This window comes from Bos grunniens, chromosome 27 (genome assembly GCF_055505025.1).
Source record: "Bos grunniens cultivar Pamir isolate PY7600 chromosome 27, Bosgru_T2T1.0, whole genome shotgun sequence".
In the NCBI taxonomy this organism is placed as follows: Eukaryota; Metazoa; Chordata; class Mammalia; order Artiodactyla; family Bovidae; genus Bos; species Bos grunniens.
In genome coordinates this window covers 33,347,225-33,372,233 of record NC_141191.1, presented here as the reverse complement: position 1 = coordinate 33,372,233, position 25,009 = coordinate 33,347,225, and the positions used below count along the sequence as shown (strand labels likewise).

The 25,009-nt window shown below is 41.7% G+C and overlaps 1 long non-coding RNA gene across 1 annotated transcript; it reads right to left on the bottom strand.

Annotated features, from left to right (window-relative positions):
- Positions 1-4,282: 4,282 nt before the first annotated feature.
- On the bottom strand, positions 4,283-10,916 carry LOC147343749 (uncharacterized). The gene is made up of 2 exons (XR_015155969.1): positions 10,084-10,916; positions 4,283-4,723 (listed from the first exon to the last, which is right to left on the bottom strand). It is a non-coding gene; the product is annotated as an uncharacterized LOC147343749 (long non-coding RNA).
- Between the last annotated feature and the right edge of the window lie 14,093 nt (positions 10,917-25,009).

The window sequence follows — 25,009 nt, the reverse complement described above, 5'->3', positions numbered from 1 at the left end:
GGTAGAGGCAGGGGTGAGGCTGGGATATTTGGGGCAACAAGGAAAGACCATAAGGCGTGAGGTGTGAGGGGAGGACTGCGTGGTGGGAGGGAGGCTGGAGAAGCGGGCGGGTCCCTCCTATGTAATGATCTAGGCGAGGCGTGAAACTGAAGTCCATTCTGTGCTGGGAAGGCTTTGAGAGCTACGACAAGTAACATACTACGATTTACGTTTGAAAAAGAGAGGTTTGGTGTTTTATATCTTACTTGGATGGTAGTTTCACAAATACATATATTTATCTAAACTCACCAAAAGAGATACAGTAGCTATGTGTTTTATCATATGTGAATTATGCCTCAAAATATGTTTAAAAGATCATCTGTGGAGATTCATGTAGAGCTAGGTAGTGGAGGCAGAAGCTGGGTGGGCAGACCTTTCTCATGGCGTCAGTTGAGAGTCATTGAAAGCTGGCAAGAAGCAGAAGCAGACGTGTGCTTTTGAAATATAACTTGATACTCATCTGTGGAATGGACTGGAGAACCTGAGAACAGGAAACCTGGTTAGAAGCACACTGTTGCTGTAGCCCAGGCAGGACATGATGAGGGCCAGGGTGCAGACGACAACAAGGGGATCATTAATGTAGTCAGGAGGTAGAATTGCCATAATTTGACCAGTTGCATGAAGGGACTAAGAGGGAGAAGACTCTAACATGAATGATTCTCATGTTTCTGACTTTGGAGCTCAAGGAGAATATGATACATTCATTGAGACAGAAGTTGTGAAAGAAGGAAATTATTTTGGCTGCAGGGTGGGTGTGGTGCCATTCCACTGGTACGTGTTTAATTTGGGGATGTTTGTGTAACATACAAGTTGAAATAACCAGCATGCAGTTATAAATAGAGGTCTAAGAACAGCCAGTGGCCTGGCTTATAAATTAAAATATGTGAGTTGTTAATGAATGAATATTGGTTAACACTCTGAGGATGGATATGAATGCCCTGAGAGAATCCTGAATCACAGACTACAGACTTCAAAATGTGAAAGTGATTTTTTAGTGTGAAAGGATCATTTACTTCTCCATAGCCCATATCATTTAAGCAAGTCTTTACCAAGTACATATGTGCTTGGTGTTAAGTTAGGCATTGTGGTTGATAAAAGAACTGAAATTTACATAGGATTTTTCTTTTAATGGAGAAAAATGCATACAAGTTACTAGAATCATCAAATCCTTTCAAATATCAAATCTTCAACTCATTTTATAGAGGAATCACCATTTACTGAATGCAAGCATTTGCCTGGAGTAAGGTGAATTTCAGTTATCCAGGTGGGCGTGACCTAAACGCAAGGACCAAGTTAAGAGCAGAGACTTTTCTCTGGCTAGTAGCAGAAGAGGAAATCAAAGAGATGTGATCCATCTGGCCTGGAAAACTGCAAACACCCTTCTCGTGAATTGCCCTTGGGGACCACATGGCAAGGAACTTAAGGCAGCTTCCTTTTGCTGAGAACAGTTCCTGCCCAAAAGCTAGCAGGAAAAGGAGGATCTCAGTGCTACCTCTGTAAGGAAATGAATTCTGTCCATAGGCTGTGAGCTTTGAAGAAGATCTTGAGTGCCAGATGAAAACTGTAGTCCTTGGCCAACACAGTCCTGTGAAACCCTTAGCAGAGAGGCCAACCCCTCAGTGCCTGGATTTCTGATCTACAGAAACTGGAGAGTAACAAATGGGTGTTAAATTGGTGGCAATGTGTTATACAGCAGAACATTAATACATGCATATACCTAATAATTCTCCATGCTGAGGCTCCAAGGGTTGAAGCAACACACCCTGGCTCCCAACGCTGGCCAGCGGAGCAGCAAAGACTGCAACCCAGGGGGTGTGCCTGACTCTCCCCAACCCTTCCCACAGTCCTTGCAGAGAAACACTGCGGTAAGGTAAGCTGGTACCCGGAGCAGAACTGACGCTCAGCATCCTCATCGTAAAGCTTTGTTTTCACCTCTGAGCTCTGCGACCTCTTCTCCGAGCTACAATATGGAGCCAGCCTCCTCTTCATCACCCATCTGACTTGAGGGAAAGGAATAAACACTCTTCTCTTGTACCAATTAATCTTTGACCACTGAGACTGCCTAACAGAGGTAGGAAGGGTGAAATTGACTCTTGTTTTGTAGGACTGAGCTGGGACCCTGATTTATTTCACCTTGTTTGTGAAACAGCAGCTAATGACTCTGGTTCACTACCCACCTGGACTAAATTCAGGAGACTCACAGGAGAGGACAGCTGGGGCCGGAGCCAGCACACTTCAGTCTTGGCTATAATTCATCTTCCCTCAGGTTCAAAAGGCTTGGGGAGCCAGAGAAACATTTACTGTGCTCTTATTAAAAGGTGTTAATATCTTAATGACTGTGTATGAACAGGTTTATATTTCAGTGCTTCCTATACCCCAGATAAACCCAATAAGTACTTTCATCATGCCAATAACAATACAATACTAAGAATTTCTGGTCCCCAAACTTCTGACCCATAAGGAATGAATACAGCAACACCTTATGGAAATATTGTAAATATCACACATGATAATGGGCATGAAAGTGCACTAAAAACTAGAGTGAGAGTAGGCTCAAAGCAGTTGTCTATAAAAAGCAAAAAAAAAAAAAAATCTAAGTATTTGAAACTACAAGGATGTAGAAACTGTGGAAGATGAATGGTCAGAAGTTTATTCTACTTTCTATGCATTAAATCTCTCTCTCTCTCTTTTTCCACTGAAATGAGATGTTCCATTTTAACCTCTTTAATCCATCCTAACATCATCTTGAGGAACTCTCAGTTTACATGTTCTAGTACTTTTGGCCACCTGACACAAAGAGCCAAGTTATTGGAAAAGACCCTGATGCTGGGAAAGATTGAAGCAAAAGGAGAAGAGGGTAACAGAGGATGAGATGGTTAGATAGCATCACTGTCTCAATGGACTTGAATTTGAGCAAACTCCGGAAGATACTAGAGGACAGGGAAGCCTGGACTGCTGCAGTCCATGGGGTCTCAAAGAGTCAGACAGAACTTGGCCACTGAACAACAAATTCTCAATTACATCCAGTCCCATGCTCCTAATCTCTTACAGAAAAAGGTCGTGTCAATTACAGCTGCTGAGCCTGCACCTTTCTTACAGCTGAATTGTCCTGCCTGGTATAAATGGAGTTATATTACTACCAGCTCTATCAGAGCCATACACTGGGCTACAGAAAACTGCCAAATGAGATGCTGAAATTGGTAGGGAAAAGAAATGGAATTTTTCAGCTCCTTAAAAGGGAATTATCCTCAATAGAGAGTGAGAAAGAAAGAAGAAAAATTACAGAGGGAGTGTTACAGAGTTACTTACAACACATTTTTATGCAATGGACAACAGCAAGAAATTTGTCAGCATTGAGCAGCATTATGGTTTGCCAGAGCTATAAAAAGGTTATGCAAACAGTAACCCAAAAGGAATAGAAATACATTAGAATTTATAGGCCTAAATTGCTCACTATGTAAATGAAGCCTTCAAATATATATGGTTTATGGAAATTAATGTCTTATATTTATTACCCAGCTCCAAGATTAAAATTGGAACCACACTGATTAGGTAACATTACAAATCAATTCCCATAGAGAGAAATAATAATAATACATCAAAGTACAAATGCGCTGATTAAACAAGTTGATATATAAGAAGGAAGAAATATGTGTGCTTTTTTTGACTGCCGTTTCTGAATGCTAGTCAGTTTTCTCCCCATTCTTCCCAAAACAATGGGCTGAAAGCAAGCAGACAAGTTGGTTACGACACTTGCTATTTCAGTTAACACACAGAAGGAAAGGAGAGAGAGAAAGAGCTGGGCTCTTTTCCTGCAAGTTAAATATCAAATCATGTGAAGCCTGTATTGCTAAATGTGGCAACACTTCAAGTGCTACAATCAATGTAGCATGTAGACAAAGAGAAGACTGGAAAGCAACAGTGTATTACTGGACCATTCTTTACTTCAAGTCTCTCCAATTCCTTTGGCTCTTCCAGACAGGGCAGGAGAGTTATAAAGTATTGACAGAAGGGACAGTATAAAAGGACTGACACATTCAATATTTAATTCAGTCAGATACACTAATGACCTGTGAAAACTATTAGAATCCAGGTTGTCCAAAAGCATTCGAACAGTTTATTCTATCGTAAGGGAAAAAAAAGATTTTATTTTAAAAATGACAGAATGAAAGAAAATTTAAATCTCAGTGCACTTCACGGTGCCATGGGAGAAAGGAGAAATTTCTAAAAATGTGTTTTCAAGGCTTTGCATGGGAGGCTGTGCTGTGCTGTGCTTAGCCACTCAGTCTTGTCCAACTCTTTGCAACCACAGAAGGACCACCAGAAGCTCCTCTGTCCACAGGGATTCTCCAGACAAGAACGCTGGAGTTGGTTGCCATGCCTCCTGCAAGGGATCTTCCCCATCCAGGGATCGAACCTTGTCTTCCGCATTGCAGGCAGATTCTTTACCATCTGAGCTACCAGGGAAGTCCATGAAAACTGGAGTGGGTAGCTTATCCCTTGTCCAGAGGAACTTCCTGACCCAGGAATCGAACCAGGGTCTCCAGCATTGCAGGCGGATTTTTTACCAGCTGAGCTACCCAGGAAGCCCCATGAGAGGCTACGTGAGCATAATGCTTGCAGAAGTACTATTTATCTAAATGATTTGGGACTTGGTTTCCTTTTATGAATAGGTAAACTGTCCCTGTTAGAGAAAGGACCAATAGACAAAACACATGTTAAAACAGACACATATTTTAATTGACAATAGTGATTTTCTTTATCATTTTGCTTCTGCTCAGATCTACCCCAAATATCTCATTTATAAAACAAATCATAGTTGCTCACAAGCTAGTGGTTGGAGAAGCTTTTCCACTTCATTAAAGAAGGATGTGGGCTTCCCTGTGGCTCAGACAGTAAAGAATCTGCCTTCAATGCAGGAGACCCAGATTCAATCCCTGGGTTGAGAAGATCCCCTGGAGAAAGGAATGGCCTGGAGAATTCTATGGACAAAGGAGCTTGGTGGGCTACAGTTCATGCCGTGACAAAGAGTTGGACATGACTGAGCGATTCATATATATATATATATATATATATATAGAGAGAGAGAGAGAGAGAGAGAGGGCGCGATTCATATATATATATATGAATCACTTTTCTGTACACCTGAAACTAACACAATATTATAAATCAACTATAGTTCAGTTTTTAAAATTAATTTAAAAAAGGAAAGCAGCATGAAAGGAAAAGGGCCTTTCTTGCAAAAGGAACACTGAAGACCAAGACAGAAAAGGGGAAGGCATATATGTTAAGTTGCTTTCCAGTTGGCTAGAGCATAAGGGACATAAAGGAAACATGTGGGAAGGAACATTTTAATTTTAACATCCATGTAAGGGTTACATGGGAGATTTCAAATATTTGAGGTGTAAGGACTTAATTTTATTATTAATTGGGAAATAGGAAAGATTTTGGAACCAGAGATCACAAAGTCGAAGATAATCTTTGGGAAGAGTAATTTTGCAGCTATGGATGAGATGGTTAGACTTAGAGGACAAAGAGAGAGAGAATGAAATGGGACCAGAGAGAAAGTAAATACAACAGTTCCTAAAATACTGTGCTGATCTCAACTAGGTCCACAGGTAGATAAAGAAGGAATCCTTATCATTGCCTCGAGGGAGGTGTGGCTGGGCCAAAAACAGAGGCACCCTACGTCTTCACTTTTTCTTTCAATAGCCTAACCCTAGAGAATACCTTATAGTTTGCAGCAAGGAAATGGGACGGGCTTCACTTTTCACTTTCATTCATTGGAGAAGGAAATGGCAACCCACTCCAGTGTTCTTGCCTGGAGAATCCCAGGGATGGGTAGGCTGCTGTCTGCAGGGTCACACAGAGTTGGACACGACTGAAGCGACTTAGCAGCAGCAGCAGCAGGGTATGTAAGAAGAAGCAAGAGGCAGAGAGATACTTCTCCAGACTAAGGTGTTCCCCTGGACTATACGGAAGAGGGACAGAAGTCTGTGGCTTACCGAGCTGTGGGACCAGTGTCCCCAGAGAGGGCTGGCAGCAAAGTCCAAGACAATCACTTAGGCACCAGTGTCTCCAGCCTCATAAGAGTCTTGCCTCCCACGCATGGGGGGAAGAACTTAACATCACCATGCAAACAGGGAAGACATATATCTCACCACACAGATACCTAATAATTGGAGGCTCCCTCCAGCATCCCTTCATTACAGATGTTTTGGAATTGCATATGGCGTGACCCATGGGAGCAGGATGAGGGAAATCCCAGGAATACTAACCTTGAATTTCTTATCAATACATCAGGAACAGGACTCGAGCCAGATATTAAATTGATCCAAAGAAAATTAGAAGTGTTGAATTTCTTATCCACCTGGATTTGTAAACTGAAATTCATATACTCTAAACGTTTACATATTTTTGTATTCTGGGCATATGCATAGCACATGCTAAGCAGGCTATACTCAAAAAACAGGTGTGCATAAATGTAAGTGGATGAAATTCAAGATAAATCAAATTGGGAGATATATTTACCCTACAGTATATAATAATAGAAATGTTTATATGTATTTTTACTACTGATAATTGCCTACTTTTTTCTCCAAATATCTGGCTTCTTTGTCTTGAAAATCAAATTACCAGACTGCATACAAATAAAATCCTGTTGGCTCATCTAAAAGTTCCTGAATTTGTTTGTTTTCTTTTTTTAACTCAAAGTAAGCCTAATACTTTAGTTCATAGATTTTAAATCCAAAGAGATAATAATTGGTTGTATTTACTTATTAACTGTGGTAAAAATAGAACAATCCTGCAAAAACTAAATTAATCATGGCCTTAATAGCAACAAATATCTAGTTTAAGATTACACCATCAGGACTGAGCACATTTGCTGGCAGAACCTGCCCCCAAATTTGTGTTTATTTATTTTACCTATCAGAGTCAAAGTCAACCCACATATTCATTCCTATGTCCTAGAAAGATATAGAAACAACTCAAGTGTCTGTTGGGGCAAGAATGCATAAAGAAGAATACACATGCAATGTTATTCAGTCGTGAAAAAGAAGGAGCTCTTGCCATTTGTGACAACATAGATCAATTAGAAGACATTGTTCTATTACATCATGGAAGCACCCTAGCTGTCCACCGGCAGACAAATGGATAAGGAAGCTGTGTACACATACACAGAGGAGTATTGCTCAGCTATAAAAGAGAACATGTTTGAGTCAGCTCTAATGAGGTGGATGAAACTGAAGCCTATTACACAGAGTGAGAAACACCAATACAGTATATTAACTCATACGTATGGAATTTAGAAAGACGGTAACAATGATCTTATTTGCAAGACACCAAAAGACACAGAGATGTAAAGAACAGACTTTTGGACTCTGTGGGAGAAGGTGAGGGTGGGATGATTTGAGAAAATAGCATTGAAGCATGTATATTACCATATGTGAAATAGATGGCCAGAGCAAGTTCGATGCATGGAGCAGAGCTCTCAAAGCGGGTGCTCTGAGACAACCCAGAGGGATGGGGTGGGGAGGATGGTGGGAGGGGGGTTCAGGACTGGGGACATTTGTGCACCCATGGCTGATTCATGATCATGTATGGCAAAAACCACCACAATGCTGTAAAGTAATTAACCTCCACTTAAATAAATAAATTAAAAAAAAAAGATACCGTGCTAAGTGAAATGAGCCAGAGAGGGAAAGACAAATACTGTATTAAGAGAGCAGATTTCAGGTACACTAATCACCAAAATGTGGTAATTATGTGAGGCGATGATACATTGATAAACTTTATAATAACCATGTATATATACATATATATATATGCCAAATTATCATGTGGTACACTTGAAATATATATATTTATATATCTATTTAATAAATAGAATTATTCAAAAGTTTCTTTCCCTATACAACAAGGATAACAATGGGAAGAAGGGAGGGATAGAGGGAGAGAGAAGAAAAAGGAAGTTAAAAATAATAATAATATCAACAAACAGCACATACAAAAAACAGCCAGTTCACAAAAAAGGGATTTATAAATGGTTCATAAAGACATGAAATGAGCTTCAACATTATCAGTAAGCAGGAGAATTAAAAATAAAACAATGAGATACCACGTTTCTTCAAGCAAACAGGCAGGACAGTATAATGCTACATGCAGAGACACCAGAGTGGTTCTGCCTGAGACTGAATTCCAGCTTCATAGTTGATTAGCCTCCAAATCCTGCACAAATTACTTCGCCTCTCCCGGTCTATTTTCTCATTTGTATAATGGAGATCATAACTACTTCACAAGGTTGTCATGGCCATTAAATTAGTTAGTATGTGTAATGTGCGTGAAACAGTACCTAGTCAATAGTAAATGCTCTTAACATGTTTGGAAAGAAATAAAACTCATGTCAGGAAGGGCATGGAGAAATGAGTCATTCTTCAGTTATTTCCTGAGCACCTATGTGCCGGCCACTATCGAGGTGCTGAGGATACAGGGCAGAATTCTTCTCTTAAGGAAGTATGCTTTATAATGGATAGAAAGAGAGGAAACCATGCACATAAAAATAAGTAACCTAGTTAGACCATTTCAAGTCCAGTGTATTAATATTCCTGTGGGGAAAGTAAGGCATGTTGACATGAAAGAGAGTGATGGAGGAGAGGCGGGGATCAGGAAACGTGCCTTAGGGAGGTCACACTTCAGTTAAGATCCGCAGGATACAAAGGAAGCAGCTTAACCTCACATAGAGGGAAAGCGCTGCAAGTGATGAAACAGCAAGTGTCTTTCAGATTCTTCTGATAGTTTCTTTGGCATCTTTACTGATTGTAGCCTGTTAAGAAGGCCATGTGGCAGTTATCTGGCACACTATTCATACCCTATGACTCCAGGTGTGTATTCCACTGAAACAGTGCACAAAAATACACGTATGCAGAGGTTCTTAATAGAACAAAATCAGAAACAACACACCAATGGAAAGGCAAGTTGTGATATGTCTATAATATGCAATACTCTTCAGCAGTAGAAAAAGTACAAGAACACTAAATTAAATCAGAAACCGCTCAAGCTTCGGAAAGAAAAAGGATTAGAAGAATCTATTCCTGTAGGAAGCAGGCTGACAAAAGTCCAGAACTCTAGGTGCCTGCAGCTTGGGGAACTGAAATGCTAGCCATTGCATGATCTCAATAATCATGGCAGAAAGTAAGAGAAAAATGTACTGAATGAGCACTTAAGTGCCCAGAATCTATCAGAACCCCAGGAACCCCAAATCTCACCTGTCCACAAAAGTTCCTTTTAACAGGGAATTGCCCAGATGGCCCACTGGGAGGTTAGTTCAGGATTGGAGGTGCGTTCGGGATTCCATGAGCAAAAGTGAGCACAAAATACTCATAAGAGATACCCAGAGGCACTAAGGCTAGTGCGTTCAGTTGCTCAGTCATGTCCGAGTCTTTGTGGCCCCACAGACTTTAGCCCACCAGGCTCCTCTGTCCATGGGATTCTCCAGGCAAGAATACTGGAAGGGGATGCCATTACATACTCCAACTGAGGGTAGAGGAATAACCAAATCCCTTTCAGTGGGAAAAGCCAAGATTCAAATACTAAAAATCCCAGCTGAAATTCCACAATGAGAGTAAGGCCAGAATTGTAGTAAAAGTGACAAAGCTGACTGATTACAGTTGCAATGACCAACAAGTTCATGAAGGCGGTCCAGGCCAGTTTAAAATGCCGTAAACTGAGCTAATCCCACCATACAGGAAATTGAAGCCTAATGAGATCGCCTCAAAAACAACAAATGGGGTGGTTGAGTCTGCAGCTGAAGTTTCCCTTCATTAGGAGATAAACCAAGGAAGAAGGGGAGGTCGCCCAAGAATGATAGAATTCACTTCCCTTATTCTGCCTTCAGTCCAGTGGGTGACTGTATTACTACAGCCCCCCTCAGGGGAACTCAAGGTCATGAAACACTCGTAAATCTTCCTCTTCCCTGCTAGAGCCCCTACTCCATCCTCCCCTGAAAACACAAAGTTCACGCTGTGATCACATAAGGAGTCTTACAGGAAGCAGGCTGTGTGCTCTGTATGCCAAGTCGCTTCAGCCGTGTCTGACTCTTTGCGACTGTATGAACGTAGCCCACCAGGCTCCTCTGTCCATGGGATTCTCCAGGCAAGAATACTGGAGCGGGCTGCCATGTCCTTCTCCAGGGAATCCTCCCAATCCAGGGATCAAACATGATTCTTAGGTCTCCTGCATTGGCAGGCAGGTTCTTACCACTTAGCGCCACCTGCCGAGCCCCTTGCAAAAACTCCAAGCACAGCTTTCTACTATAACCCAATCAAGAAGTCATCATCAGGGCCTGGCTTGCCAGAAAGGAATTTTTCAGTGAGTATGGAAATGTGTCCAGGTCTCCCATGGGTGAAGGTTAGGAGACAGTGCTTCAACAACTTCATTAAGCAGACACATGCCCGTGAAAGAACTCTGGGAAGCGAAAGAGGAGAAAGTGCATCCATCAAATCCTTGACAGGGTGATGGAAAGAAGTCAAGGTCTTGTCAGCTGAATTCCATACTGACTTTCTTAGCAGAAGATCAACACGCTCCTGGAGGCATCAGCTAAGAATCTCGCTCCCGAGCCTGTTATGAGGGGGGATACATGTGCTTCGTACTGTGTGAAAAACCACGGGGAGGAAATTGTCTGCCCGCTGCCAAAACTCGGCCAAAGCTTCCTGCTGCCTTTTGTCACAAAGCGAGGTTGTGCAGTCTTGGTTCCCTTTGACTTATCTTGTGTACAGTCTTAGAAGCCCATACCCTCGTCCCCCAATGTGGTGGATTTATAAGTCGTAGACCAGCTCTTGGAAGCATCTCCCACCCGATCAATATGCTTAGAGGCTCTGCAAAACAGGCAATAGCCATCACAGCATGTCCAATTTCTCTGTTTTCCCTTTTACATCTGTTAAAGGTCAGAGACTATATTTATCACAACCAAATAGACCTGGATATTGAAAAAATATCTTTGCTGGCATATTGTTTTCAAATGGGGTGGGGTGTGGGAAGGCTTCCTTCTGGTTTCTGAAAAGTTCACATTAAATGAAAGCACACTGCACTTTCATATGCTTCTTTCTATCAAAAGATTCCAAAGTACTTAAACAACTTTAATTAAGTTCTCCAGCATCTCTCAGGAACAAATCAATATTTTTCATACTCCTTGTTACAGGCTAGGGAAATAAAACCCAGCACTACCAACACCCTCCCTGAGCTCATATTTAACATTCTTTCCTTGAAATATGGAAAATTCCTCTTGAATATATTTAATTACAATGAAGTAAAATTTTCTTCCTAATGTGCCCATGTCTCCTCTGTTGGGGATGAGGAAAAAATAAAAGGGAGCCCCAAATAAGAATCTGAGAATATTTTTTGGAGGCCTGGATATTAAAAGTGGCTTTCCTGGTGGCTCAGTCGGTAAAGAGTCAGCCTACAATGCAGGAGCCTTGGCTTTGATCCCTGGGTCGGGAAGATCCCTTGGAGAAGGAAATGGCAACCCACTCCAGTATTCTTGCCTGGAGAATTCCATGGACAGAGGAGCCTGGTTCACTGTGGATATTAAAAGCAAAAAGAAAATATATTTTCCATCTCTCAGGCAATATAGGAGAATATCTGATTTTTTTCAGCCTGTAAACAAAAGAAATACAGACATTTTCAGAGCCCTAAAAAATGAAAATATTCTAGATTTGCAAAAGCATCTGAACCAACTCTTCACCTCAGAAGTGTCACCAGCATGATGCAGTTCTGTAAATAGACTTGTGGTTGACAAGGGGGAGAGGGAGTTGGGGGAGGGGTGGGTGGGGACTTTTGAGTTAGCAGATAGTTTGTATCTGCCATTATATATAAAGTGGATGAACAATAAGGTCCTACAGTATAACACAGGGAACTATATTCATATCCTGTGATAAACCATAATTGAACAGAATATGAAATATACAAATGCATAACTGGATCACTTTGCTGTACAGCAGAAATTAGCTGCTGTAAATCACAATGTAAAACATTGTAAATCAACTATACTTGAATACAATTTTTTTTAAGAGAAATTGTTCTCTATCAACCTGTGGAAGAGTGTGGTGGGTGCTGACTTTTTCTTACATTCTCTTTGTAGGATAATTAGGTTTCTCTTTAATTTCTTTCGATTAAAGGCTGACATTCTCTGCGCTCAAATCGTCTAACTGTCCACTGGGGAGAGACTGGGCTCCTGCAGCAACCAGTGGGTGTTGGGCTGTTTGCAGGATGACAGGAGGACAGGAAAAGGCTGCTCTGCCCTCCTGGAGGTGACACCACGGGAAGTTCAGGGAAAAAAATAATCTAGGAGAAAAAAGGCAAGTTAACTACTCACGTTTGTGCACCTGGGGGCTGCTGTTTTTAGGGAACAAATTGCTATAAAATAGCTACACTTCTAACACCTTCCTGGGTTCACCCTGGAGATGGTTTAAGCTCCTGAGATGGGAGGCTTTTTCTGTTAAAGTGAAAGCTTTGAGTGCCTGCAACTCTCCCTTAATGGCTTTTGGAAAGCCATTCTGCATTTCCTGCCCTGGGAAGCTCCGAGTCCAGGGGCATCTCAGCTGAGCTGCATCTAGACTCGTATTCACGCAGCAGCTTCACTGCGCAGTGCAGGGGCCACTAACTCTACGCATAGCACGAAGCGAAGGGCAATGACGGCCTCTAGGCAGGGTAAATCGGCCTTTCAGGCCTCCTGCCATTTTGCTCCTTAGTAATCTCTTCTCAGACCCTTTATACCAACATCCTTGAAAGTAGTTTTGGTGCATCTTGCTGATCTGGAGTGTTGCCATTTCCCCTCTCTGTTCACATGCATTTCCAGGGAGAATAACGTTTCCAGAAAGAGGACTGGTTTTTTGATCCAGGGCACACATATGTATTTGGATGAGTTGATGGAAAGATCCAACCAATGGCAACATCTTCTTTCCCTATCGTCACCTCCAAGATAAAGAAATCAACATTATGTTTCTAAATATTCATTTAGGAAGACCTCACATAGGATAATCATACACTCTGGTTTATGCCTCTTTTCCTGGTGTGGTTTTTATTCACGCTCCCTTTCACCTTTGGAAGTGTCCTGGTTTAGAGAAGGATGAAATATGTAAAGTCTAGGAAGGAAACAGTTGTTGTGCGTGCATGCTCAGTTGTGCCTGACTCTTTTAGACCCATGGACTGTAGCCTGCTAGGTTCCTCTGTCCATGGGACTTCTCAGACAAGAATACTGGAGTGAGTTGCCATTTCCTTCTCTAGCGGATCTTCCAGACCCAGGGATCGAACCCACGTCTCTTGTGTCTTCTGAACTGGCAGACAGATTATTCACCACTGCACAACCTGAGAAGTGGAAGGAAACAAGAGTTTTGGCCAATTCCCTCACCGCACCCTGGACCTGTCTGGTATGTCTTCTGAGGTTGGATTCCAGATGCTAAAGACCTGAACTACATCAAGATCCCTGCACCCAAGCTGGCAGCATAACATATCTGCATTTGGTGCATCGATCATGTGGCCTCAAGATGTGTGCATATCAGAGCCAACCACAAGAAAGGCTAGAGAGCATTTCTTCAGTTGACAGACACTCACCTAAGCTACCTGTCACCAAAATTATTACTGAGTTTGATTTTTTCCCCAAGCATGACCAGCATGGGCATAAACTCAGAACTAATTTGATTTAGAAAAACAATGCAGCATTTCTTATAGCCAGGTGCAGAGAGAGAAATTCAGGCCTACCATGCAAGCACCTAACTTCTGTTTGCATCACTAAAGTAATTGGTACACAGGTGGGAGCCGAGTCTAGGACCGTCTGGTTGAATCAGGAGGTTTTATCCCCTTCAGTGAGCTCATGAGGTCAGAGTTCTCAGTGGTCTGGATTCCCTCAGGGCTGAGTGTGCCAAATGGGAAGAAGTGGAGGGAATTGCTCACAGAGGTGCTGCTAGAGCATTCATTTATTCAGTGGATTCCATGTATATTTATAAAGTAAGCACCATCAAATCTTCCATGGCTGTGTTACTATAAATTCCTCTCTTGCCTATCGACTCCATAGGCTATGCCCAGCTCTGTGGTACAAGTACATATTATTTTACCTGTGGGATAAATACTTAAGCAGGAGAGGTTTTTAGTTCAGGTAAAACAGGACATCATTACAGACATGGAGCCAGGGATTCATATCTGAGACAACATGACTGAAACACAGGAACAACTGAAGTCATAATAATTAAAAGAAAACATGTATTCAAGATTAAAAGATTAAAGAGAGCCATGATGGGGAAGTGTTCAGGAGATTTGTTGTTGCTGAGTTGCTAAGTTGTGTCTCACTCTTCACGACCCCATGGACTGCAGCACACCAGGCTTCCCTGTCCTTCACTATCTCCAGGAGTTTGCTCAAATTCACATCCACTGAATCAGTGATGCTATCTAACCGTCACATCCTCTGCTGCCTCCTTCCCCTTTTGCTTCAATCTTTCCCAGCATTGGGGTTTTTCCTAATGAGTCAGCTCTTCGCATCAGGTGGTCAAAATACTAGAGCTTCAGCTTCATCATCAGTCCTTCCAATGAATACTCAGGATTGATTTCCTTAGGATTGACTTATTTGATCTCCTTGCAGTCCAAGAACTCTCAAAAGTCTTCTCTAGCACCACAATTGGACAGTATCAATTTTTTGGTGCTCAGCCTTCTTTATAGTCCAACTCTCAGATCCGTACATGACTACTGGAAAAACCATAACTTTCGCTATATGACCTTTCAGGAGATTTAGGAGATTACAGATTTAAATATTAAGCTGTTTAGTTAATTAATCGTTGTTCCACCTAATTCTCAAAGGAATATAAGAATTTTAAGGTGTAAGCAGAGTAGGATAATTAAGGAGGCAGACTGAGAGAATGCATACCCACCTTGTATATGATGTTTCACATATGCTAGGAGTAAGGATGCAGGTGGGGTGTGGCTGCTGTATGTGACTTCAGGACTTGATACATTAAAAAAAGGTCTCAAGGAAGGATTCCTTGGAGGAACATAGTTCTGCAAATTAGGATATTGGAAGGCTTAAGTTAAGCCAAGGTTTATGAGTAAATGAACCTATGAAAGATTTTAATGTCCTAACTGCTATTTCCCACTGGAGCATCCAAAATGAGAGTGCATAATAATTTGAAGTCATGAATGATAATGAGCCATAGATATCCACAGACAGCGGAGACAACTGGAATACCCGGGGCATCATGGGCTGCTGGTCCTAAACAGCTTTGAGATGGGATGGGACCTGGGATGGACTTTGAAGTGTGGTAGGAGATGGGTGGAGGAGCAATGAACCTCAAGCTCATTCCCATGCTCACCTCTAGCCATCATAACCAACAGCAACTAATGTTAATGTGCTTTTTATCCAAACGGGTATTCCTCTGGGCGCCTCTGAGTGACTATATAAAAATAATAACAATACTAATCACCATCAGAATTAGCCACAGTCTAGACCTTGAAAGGACACAATGATAAGTGTCTCCACCCGGATAGGTCCTCCCATTTGTGATGAGAGCCTTCAGAATTAGTCCTGGGTGATTGCCCAGGAGGAAATTGCATAAAGTCCACTATCTCATTTATGGAGGCCACCAAAGAGCTATCAAGTGAAGGTGACCTTCTGCCACGATCAACTTTGACTAGACTCAAACCAATGACCCTGCAGCAGGAGGCGTATCTACAGACTAGCTTCCCTCTGACAGGTACAGGGTTGATTTAAGCCTTGCAGCTGTTGCATTAAAGAATTATTTGTGCTGCTACTGAAATCCCCCCAGCTGACCCCTTCCCAAAATAATTATCAGTTACAGCACAGATATTAAAATGGCACCTTAAAAATTAAAATATAATTCTTTTAAAAAAAGACCATATAAATGTAGAATTACTTGCTATAGATGCTTCAAATTACCAAGAGACCTTATTTTATTTCTGTCACAGCAGAAAGTGCTTCATCAGGAGGAATTCATGTGGAGAGCCAACCATGTCCTAGTTATTTTGTATTTAATATGCTTGAGATGTTTAATTATTTTTGATTAATTCATTTACCATTAAACTGCCCAAAGACGTGGATATGTTTTGCACTGAGAGACTTGTCAGCGTGTGAGCTACACAGACACAGCCTTAACAGAATCGACAGAAAAGCCCAGCAGTGAGGGTCAAAACAGATGCAGATTCAAACCCTGGCTCTATGCCAGTTACGTGAATGTTGACAGTAAACATCCCTGAACTGTAGTTTCACCATTTATAAAATGAATCTGACTTCACAGGGTATCATGAGAACTAAATAAGAAAAATGAAGGTAAAGCATTTTGGATTTATGACTAATTTGGTATAAAAAAAATTAATGTAGTAAGTCCCTTACATACAAATGAGTTTCATTCCAAGAGCACATTCATAAGTTCAATTTGTCTGTAAGTCTAACGAAGTTTGTCTAAGTACCCAAATAACAGCTATAGAGTATCATACTGTAATAGGTTTATAATGTGTTCACATCTTTGAAAGTTCACAACTTACAGGGTCATCTGTAGGAGACTTACTGTTAACAGAAACCTCAGTTAAACAGAGCTGGGGGACCAGAAGGGAGAGCTCACAGACCCTGCAAAGAGAGCTGAGCTAGACAGGAAAAGGAAAGACACCTCTTTCCAGGCAAGGACTCAGCCACTGACAACCACAGACTCTGTATTTACTGTAGCCATCCCCTCCAACTTCCTTTCCCCCTCTATTAAAACGTTCTCCTTCCCTTGCTGTGCAGGGATTTCCATGTGGCTCCCCAAGGTTGCAGACATCAATCTCTAATTCTCTACTGCTCCCAAGTAAACCCAATTTTACAGGCAGTCCATTTATTTTATGTCAACACTAGGTAAGCACTCAGTAAATGGTAATTATTACTATTCTGTAGGAATGTTAACCATCTACTATGCACAAAAGTAAAACACATCATCATTGCTTGCTTTGCCTGACAGTAGGCAGATTTCTCGGAGAAGGCAATGGCACCCCACTCCAGTACTCTTGCCTGGAAAATCCCATGGATGGAGGAGCCTGGTAGGCTGTAGTCCATGGGGTTGCTAAGAGTCGGACACGACTGAGCAACTTCCCTTTCACTTTTCACTTTCATGCATTGGAGAAGGAAATGGCAACCCACTCCAGTGTTCTTGCCTGGAGAATCCCAGGGACGAGGGAGCCTGGTGGGTTTCCGTCTATGGGGTCGCACAGAGTCAGACACAACTGAAGCGACTTAGAAGCAGAAGCAGCAGCAGGCAGATTTCTAAGGATGAGCCCCAGTCCCAACTCAGATAAATCTGAAAGAAATGAAGCTGGGGAGAGATTTCACCATTGCATCTTAGCCCACATTTTGTCTTGTCTCTTCCTAGTACCCTCAAAGAACACTGAATTTCAAACAGGTGGCCTTAGTACCCACTGAGAACTCTGGCATCCCATCTATTTTCCATATAATCTAAGTAGCCTAATGGGACGGCTACAACCTTCATGGTAGCTTCTTCTGACACTTATTGAGGGACCCCTGACCCTCAATCGGAGAATTTAAAAGGTGGAGCAACTCCCAGAAAGTCAGAGGGAGAAAGGAGTTTGCAGGTCATGTAGCACCCTCTTTTATAAACAGGAAAATCGAGCCCTGAAAGATTAAATAACTTCAGTTCAGTTTAGTCGCTCAGTCGTGTCCAACTCTTTGCGAACCCATGAATCACAGCACGCCAGGCCTCCCTGTCCATCACCAACTCCTGGAGTTCACTCAGACTCAGGTCCATCGAGTCAGTGATGCCATCCAGCCATCTCATCCTCTGTCGTCCCCTTCTCCTCCTGCCCCAATCCCTCCCAGCATCAGAGTCTTTTCCAATGAGTCAGCTCTTCACATGAGGTGGTCAAAGTACTGGAGTTTCAGCTTTAGCATCATTCCTTCCAAAGAAATCCCAGGGCTGATCTCCTTCAGAATGGACTGGTTGGATCCCCTTGCAGTCCGTGGGACTCGCAAGAGTCTTCTCCAACACCACAGTTCAAAAGCATCAATTCTTCGGCACTCAGCCTTCTTCACAATCCAACTCTCACATCCATACATGACCACAGAAAAACCATAGCCTTGACTAGACGAACCTTTGTTGGCAAAGTAATGCCTCTGCTTTTGAATATGCTATCTAGGTTGGTCATAACTTTCCTTCCAAGGAGTAAGCGTCTGTTAATTTCATGGCTGCAGTCACCATCTTCAGTGATTTTGGAGCCCAGAAAAATAAAGTCTGACACTGTTTCCACTGTTTCCCCATCTATTTCCCATGAAGTGATGGGACCAGATGCCATGATCTTCATTTTCTGAATGTTGAGCTTTAAGCCAACTTTTTCACTGTCCACTTTCACTTTCATCAAGAGGCTTTTGAGTTCCTCTTCACTTTCTGCCATAAGGGTGGTGTCATCTGCATATCTGAGGTTATTGATATTTCTCCTGACAATCTTGATTCCAGCTGGTGCTTCCTCCAGCCCAGCGTTTCTCATGATGTACTCTACATAGCAGTTAAATAAGCAGGGTGACAATATACAGCCTTGACGAACTCCTTTTCCTATTTGGAACCAGTCTGTTGTTCCATGTCCAGTTCTAACTGTTGCTTCCTGACCTGCATATAGGTTTCTCAAGAGGCAGGTCAGGTGGTCTGGTATTCCCATCTCTTTCAGAATTTTCCACAGTTTATTGTGATCCACACAGTCAAAGGCTTTGGCATAGTCAATAAAGCAGAAATAGATGTTTTTCTGGAACTCTCTTGCTTTTTCCATGATCCAGCAGATGTTGGCAATTTGATCTCTGGTTCCTCTGCCTTTTTAAATAACTTGCTCAAGGCCATATAGTTAGGTAGAGACAGAAGCAGAAAAAGAAACTCAAAAGACTCCCAACTCCACTTTACTGTCCTCACCAGACTTCCTCAGCTGCTGTGGCTCACTAATGTGTTTCAATCTGGCAACTTCTTAAATGAGAGCAACTACTTAAAATTTCTTGAGGGGACATCTTGGTGGGGGATGCTGGGTATTTGAAGCAGTAGAAGAGGAATTAGAGCAAAGAAATCTTTGTCTTTGCTGCCAGTGTATAAGTGTCTCCAGGAAGAAAAGAAAAGACATTACAATTATTGAGTCCTCACATTCTTCAGGCTTCACCAATCTAGGTCTAAAACCTGGGGAAAGTAAGTGCCCTTTCCCTCCATAATGGTAAACCCAGGTGCCCTCAAAAATCCCACACCCTACAGCAATTCTGGACATCCTTAGGAATATCTCACTCTACTATATGAACATCTTCGCAGTTGTGATGGCCATCATTTCCCTCTTCTCTTTAGTTCCCCCCACCCCGCCGGCTGCACCGTGTGGCATACAGGGTCTTAGTTTCCCTGACCAGGGATCAAACCTGTGCTCCCTGCAGTGGAAATGCAGAGTCTTAACCACTGACCTGCCAGGGAATTCCCTTTTCCTTAGGTACAGAAAACATTCTTTTATGACCACTAGCTTAGCTAATATGATGCAGACTGTGAAGCCAGCACAGCGTGACATTTTTCTGGTGTCTCTACATAAGGATTGGTGTGCCTTATGAATCAAGCTGCTATTTTTTTTTTTTTTTAATCACATCACGCTCCAGTAGAAATCTAGAAGGAGAAAATACTGTTCATTGGCACAAGGACAACACTTAGTCACAACAAAGCAGGTCTTCTCCTCTCAGAATTTATCTAGTGAAACTAGGCTTTCTTTTGTTCATTGCAGTCCATCTACTAAGGCTCAGAAACAGGTCCTGAAGGCTCCTAAGGCTCAGAAACAGATAGACAATGAATGGTCCTGAAATCATACCTGTCTTCCAATACTCCCATAGTGTCCTTAAACAAAAATAGTCATCTAAGCATTTCCCTTGCCTTGGAATGTGTTGTCATTGCCCTGCCCCAATCCCGTTGCCAAGGATCTGAAAGAAACTGAAAGTGAAAGTCACTCAGTCATGTCCAACTCTCTGTGACCCCATGGACTGTAGTCCATGGAATTCTCCAGGCCAGAATACTGGAGTGGGTAGCCTTTCCTTTCTCCAGGGGATCTTCCCAACCCAGGTATCAAACCCAGGTCTCCCATATTGCAGGCAGATTCTTTACCAGCTGAGCTACAAGGGAAGCCCAGTGAAAGTGAAAGTCGCTCAGTTGTGTCCAACTCTTTGTGTCTACCTTCAGTCAGAAAGGTCTGGGACCTCCCTGGTGGTCCAATGACTGAGAGTCCACACTCCCAAGGCACGGGGCCCAGGTTTGATTCCTGGTCAGGAAACTAACTCCCATATGCCATGTTGCAACTAAGACCTGGCGTGCACGTGCACAGGCTCATGTTTACACAAACTTTAGCTCAAGCAATTAAAAAAAAAAAAAAAAACCTGGGTTTCTATTATTTTAAAATTGAAGTTAGTTGATTTTCAATGTTTTGTTAGTTTCATGCGTATGGCAATGTAATTCAATTATTCATTCACATATATCTATTTTTTAATAATGTTTTCCCTTATAGGTTATTATAAAATATTGAGTATGGTTCTCTAACTCTCATGATTTTTACAAAACTGTTACAAGTAGGAAGTATTGCTTCTCTGTGCCAGATGCCAGCCCAAGGTCCCAGAACCAGTAACTTGGGAATTAGAGCTAGGAATTGACCCTCTGTCTGAGGTCACAGGGGCTTCCCAGGTGGGGCAGAGGTAAAGAATCCACCTGACAATGCAGGAGATGTAAGAGATGCAGGTTCGATCGTTGGGTGGGAAGATCCCCAGGAGTAGGGTATGGCAATCCATTCCAGTATTCTTGCCTGGAGAACCCCATGGACAGAGGAGCCTGGCGGGCTACAGTCCATAGGGTTGCAAAGACCCAGACACAACTGAAGTGACTGAGCATTCAAGTTGAGCTCATGCTCTTGGCACTGGGCTTCCCACAAAACTTGGGAAAGATACCATCTTCCACCTCCAAGCACAGTCCTCTACTCTGTACCAGTCAGTTCTGCCCAGTCTACTTTCCCAGCTTTCTTGTTTAAGATGTTTTGTGTATGATTTTTTTTTTCATATTCTTTTTGTGGATGAACTCACTGTGGTATTTTATCCTACCTGTGGTACCTCTGTGACCTACCTGAGTCACTTTAGAATCTCTAATGTGCTCTTACAATCCAGTAACTGATGTCTACAGGCTGGCTTATTATGTGTTAAAGATAAGCCCTTTTCAAAGAAAACCACAAGCACACCATATTTCTGATTAAAACTAATGGTGGACTAGGTACAAGCAAGGAAAGCTCTTAGATAGCCTGACAGTGACTAATAGAAGTTTGTGTGTTTATGTATCTTCCAGTGAATTATATATGCTGCACTGTAGACACAGATGGAAAACAATGCAATTTATCTCTTATTTTCTTTAATGGTTTGGCCCATAAAAACAGGTCAATCATGAAGAGGCCTTCTTGAAATGATAACCTTGAAATCAAACTTCCATACAGACACTCAAATGTAATTCAGCATCCAAAGGGAAAAACAGACCCCTCGACTCTGATTTAGCCTGAAGTCACTACAGGCACTCGAATATTCTTGTCCAGAAAATCCCCTGGACAGAGGAGCCTGCCACAGTCCATGGGGTCGCCAAGAGACAGACGTGACTGAGTACTCATGCGTGCACTACAGACATGCCCACCACACTGGGAGGACCCTCGTATATTTTCCACATGCACAGGCTATGAATTATTATGAAAATTGCATGCAAGACAGTTCCTGACAAGCCGGTCTCTCAATATTTGAACTTCAGGAATAGAAAATCCAAAAACTGATGCCATTATGAATGATCACTCTGGACAACAGATACCTGTGAAAGACAAAGGCAGCTACCCCTTGTCTTCTATGCTCCCCACTGGAAAAATACCAGGTTTCTCAACATCCTGGAAAAGGTGATAGCCTTGATTAATTTAGCTACTACCTCCTTATGTATCTTGGGGCACAGTACAGACATCATAAACTGTCCTCACAGGGGTCAGAAATCCCTAGAGTGCCAAGTGGCAGGGAAAGCTTGAACTAAGACACATGCCCCTACTCATTTGCCATACCTGTTACACAACTGCTCACCTTGACCTTCGATCACTAGGTAAATAATATATTTTTTTAGGGTTCTGATATTTTATTTAAAAATTTGCTTTCTAAGCTTCCTAATCTCTCACCAGAATTGTAACTGCTTCCTCAGAGTCACAACTTTTTACTACCTGGTAGAGTTATTTATTTATAAGGCCTTATTTATAAAAATTACTGTGGTTTTATTATGATGAAGTGGAAAGCAATCATGGAAAGCATTTGAAAAACACTGAAAGGATAAAGTAGAAATGTGTAATCATCCATAATTTAACCATACCTCATTATATTTCTGAGTTCTAAAGTGGTTTCTTTTCTTTCTTACTTTCTTTCTTTCTTTCTTTTTTGGCCATGCTACATGGCTTGTGGGATCCTAGTTTCCAGAACAGGGATTGAACCTAGGCCCTTGGCAATGAAAGCACAGAGTCCAAGTACTGGACCACCAGGGAATTTCAGATCACGAGGGAAATAATATTAGCAGTAATGACAGGTACATCCATCCAAAGTGCTTTTTGAAGCATTAATTAATTTAACCCTTTTATATTATTTCATTGTGTCTTCTCTGATTTTCCTATCATCTTCTGCAGCACAAGCCTTAAGCACACATCACTCAACTCTGTTTTACCTAAAAAGATAAATATCTACCTCCTGACTCAATAAAGCTTTGTTCTCCTTTGCTGACATTCTTCCTGTTCCAGTTTTGTTAACATTTTTCTAAAGGTTCTAGATATGAATTGTCCAACAGAAAGGCCATTAAGTTTTTACTACGTAATTTTATTATACACTTTAAGTACTTGCACATTTCTTACACATTTCAAGTACTCGCATTTCTTACACATTCTTACACATTTCAAGTACTCCATCTTGAAATAGCCACATGTTTGCTGATGGCTACTGTAGAGAATAATGCAGATCAAGAATGAGAGGATCCCCTGGAGAAGGGAATGGCAACCCACTCCAGTATTCTTGCCTGGATAACTCCATGGACAGAGGAGTCTGGTGGGCTACAGTCCATGGGGTCTCACATGACTGAGTAAGTCACACACACACACATACAGAACATTTTCATCAACTCAGAAAGTTTTACTGAACAATGTTCCTCTACAGGGAAGGGCCAGTTTTTGTTGAAGGGGTGCTTATTTCATTTTCCCAATCTATAACAGTTTCTTTTTGATGTATACTCTATTCAGAAATTTCTCTTTAGGCTACAGTGGGGTGACAGGAATGATATTTATTCTTTGGTCTTCAACAACTGGAAAGTTGAAAAAACACACGAAATATATTTTGAGATTTTAGGCACTGGAGAAGAGGCAGGACAGAAGCTGACCTCTGAAAAAAGTAAAATGAAGAGAAGTGATTTCTATGATTGACCCAGCTTATACCCAGTGACAGTTTCTAAGCCTACACTGAAAGAAATGATACAAAAATTTCTTCAGATGAAAGGAAAATGATATTAGATATAAATTTGTATCTACTCAAAGAAACAGAGTTCCAGAAGTATAGGCTAATATAAAAATAAAATTCTCAAAACTTTAAATCTCTTTGAAAGGTAACTGACCACTTACATGAAAGCAACAATAGATCATGGGATTTATACATGTGTATATTAAAATATAGAGCACATATAAGTTCATAATTGTAAGGTTTTTGTCACCCTGTTTATTTAACTTATATGCAAAGTACATCATGAGAAACGCTGGACTGGAAGAAACACAAGCTGGAATCAAGATTGCTGGGAGAAATATCAGTAACCTCAGATATGCAGATGACACCACCCTTATGGCAGAAAGTGAAGAGGAACTCAAAAGCCTCTTGATGAAAGTGAAAGTGGACAGTGAAAAAGTTGGCTTAAAGCTCAACATTCAGAAAATGAAGATCATGGCATCCGGTCCCACCACTTCATGGGAAATAGATGGGGAAACAGTGGAAACAGTGTCAGACTTTATTTTTCTGGGCTCCAAAACACTACAGATGGTGACTGCAGCCATGAAATTAAAAGATGCTTACTCCTTGGAAGGAAAGTTATGACCAACCTAGATAGCATATTCAAAAGCAGAGACATTACTTTGCCAACAAAGGTTCGTCTAGTCAAGGCTATGGTTTTTCTGTGGTCATGTATGGATGTGAGAGTTGGACTGCGAAGAAGGCTGAGCGCCAAAGAATTGATGCTTTTGAACTGTGGTGTTGGAGAAGACTCTTGAGAGTCCCTTGGACTGCAATGAGATCCAACCAGTGCATTCTGAAGGAGATCAGCCCTGGGATTTCTTTGGAAGGAATGATGCTAAAGCTGAAACTCCAGTACTTTGGCTACCTCATGCGAAGAGTTGACCCATTGGAAAAGACTCTGATGCTGGGAGGGATTGGGGGCAGGAGGAGAAGGGGACGACAGAGGATGAGATGGCTGGATGGCATCACTGACTCGATGGACATGAGTTTGAGTGAACTCTGGGAGTTGGTGATGGACAGGGAGGCCTGGCGTGCTGCAATTCATAGGGTCGCAAAGAGTCAGACACGACTGAGCGACTGATCTGATCTGATCTGATCTGAAGTGACATAATTTTACTTGAAAATAGACTGTGATAAGTTCAAGATATACATTGCAAACACTAGAGCAACCACTAAAAATAAATAGAGGTACAGCAAATAAGACAGCAGAAAAAGGAAATAAGAAAGATAATACTAGAAATCAGTGAAATAGGAAACACAGTGACAATAATGATATCAATTAAACCATAGGTTGTTTTTTAAGAAACTGAAAACAAGGGTCAGACAAACCAAGAAAAAAGGGATAAGGTGAATAATCAAAATTAAGTATGCAAGAGAGACCATCAATAAGATCCTCAA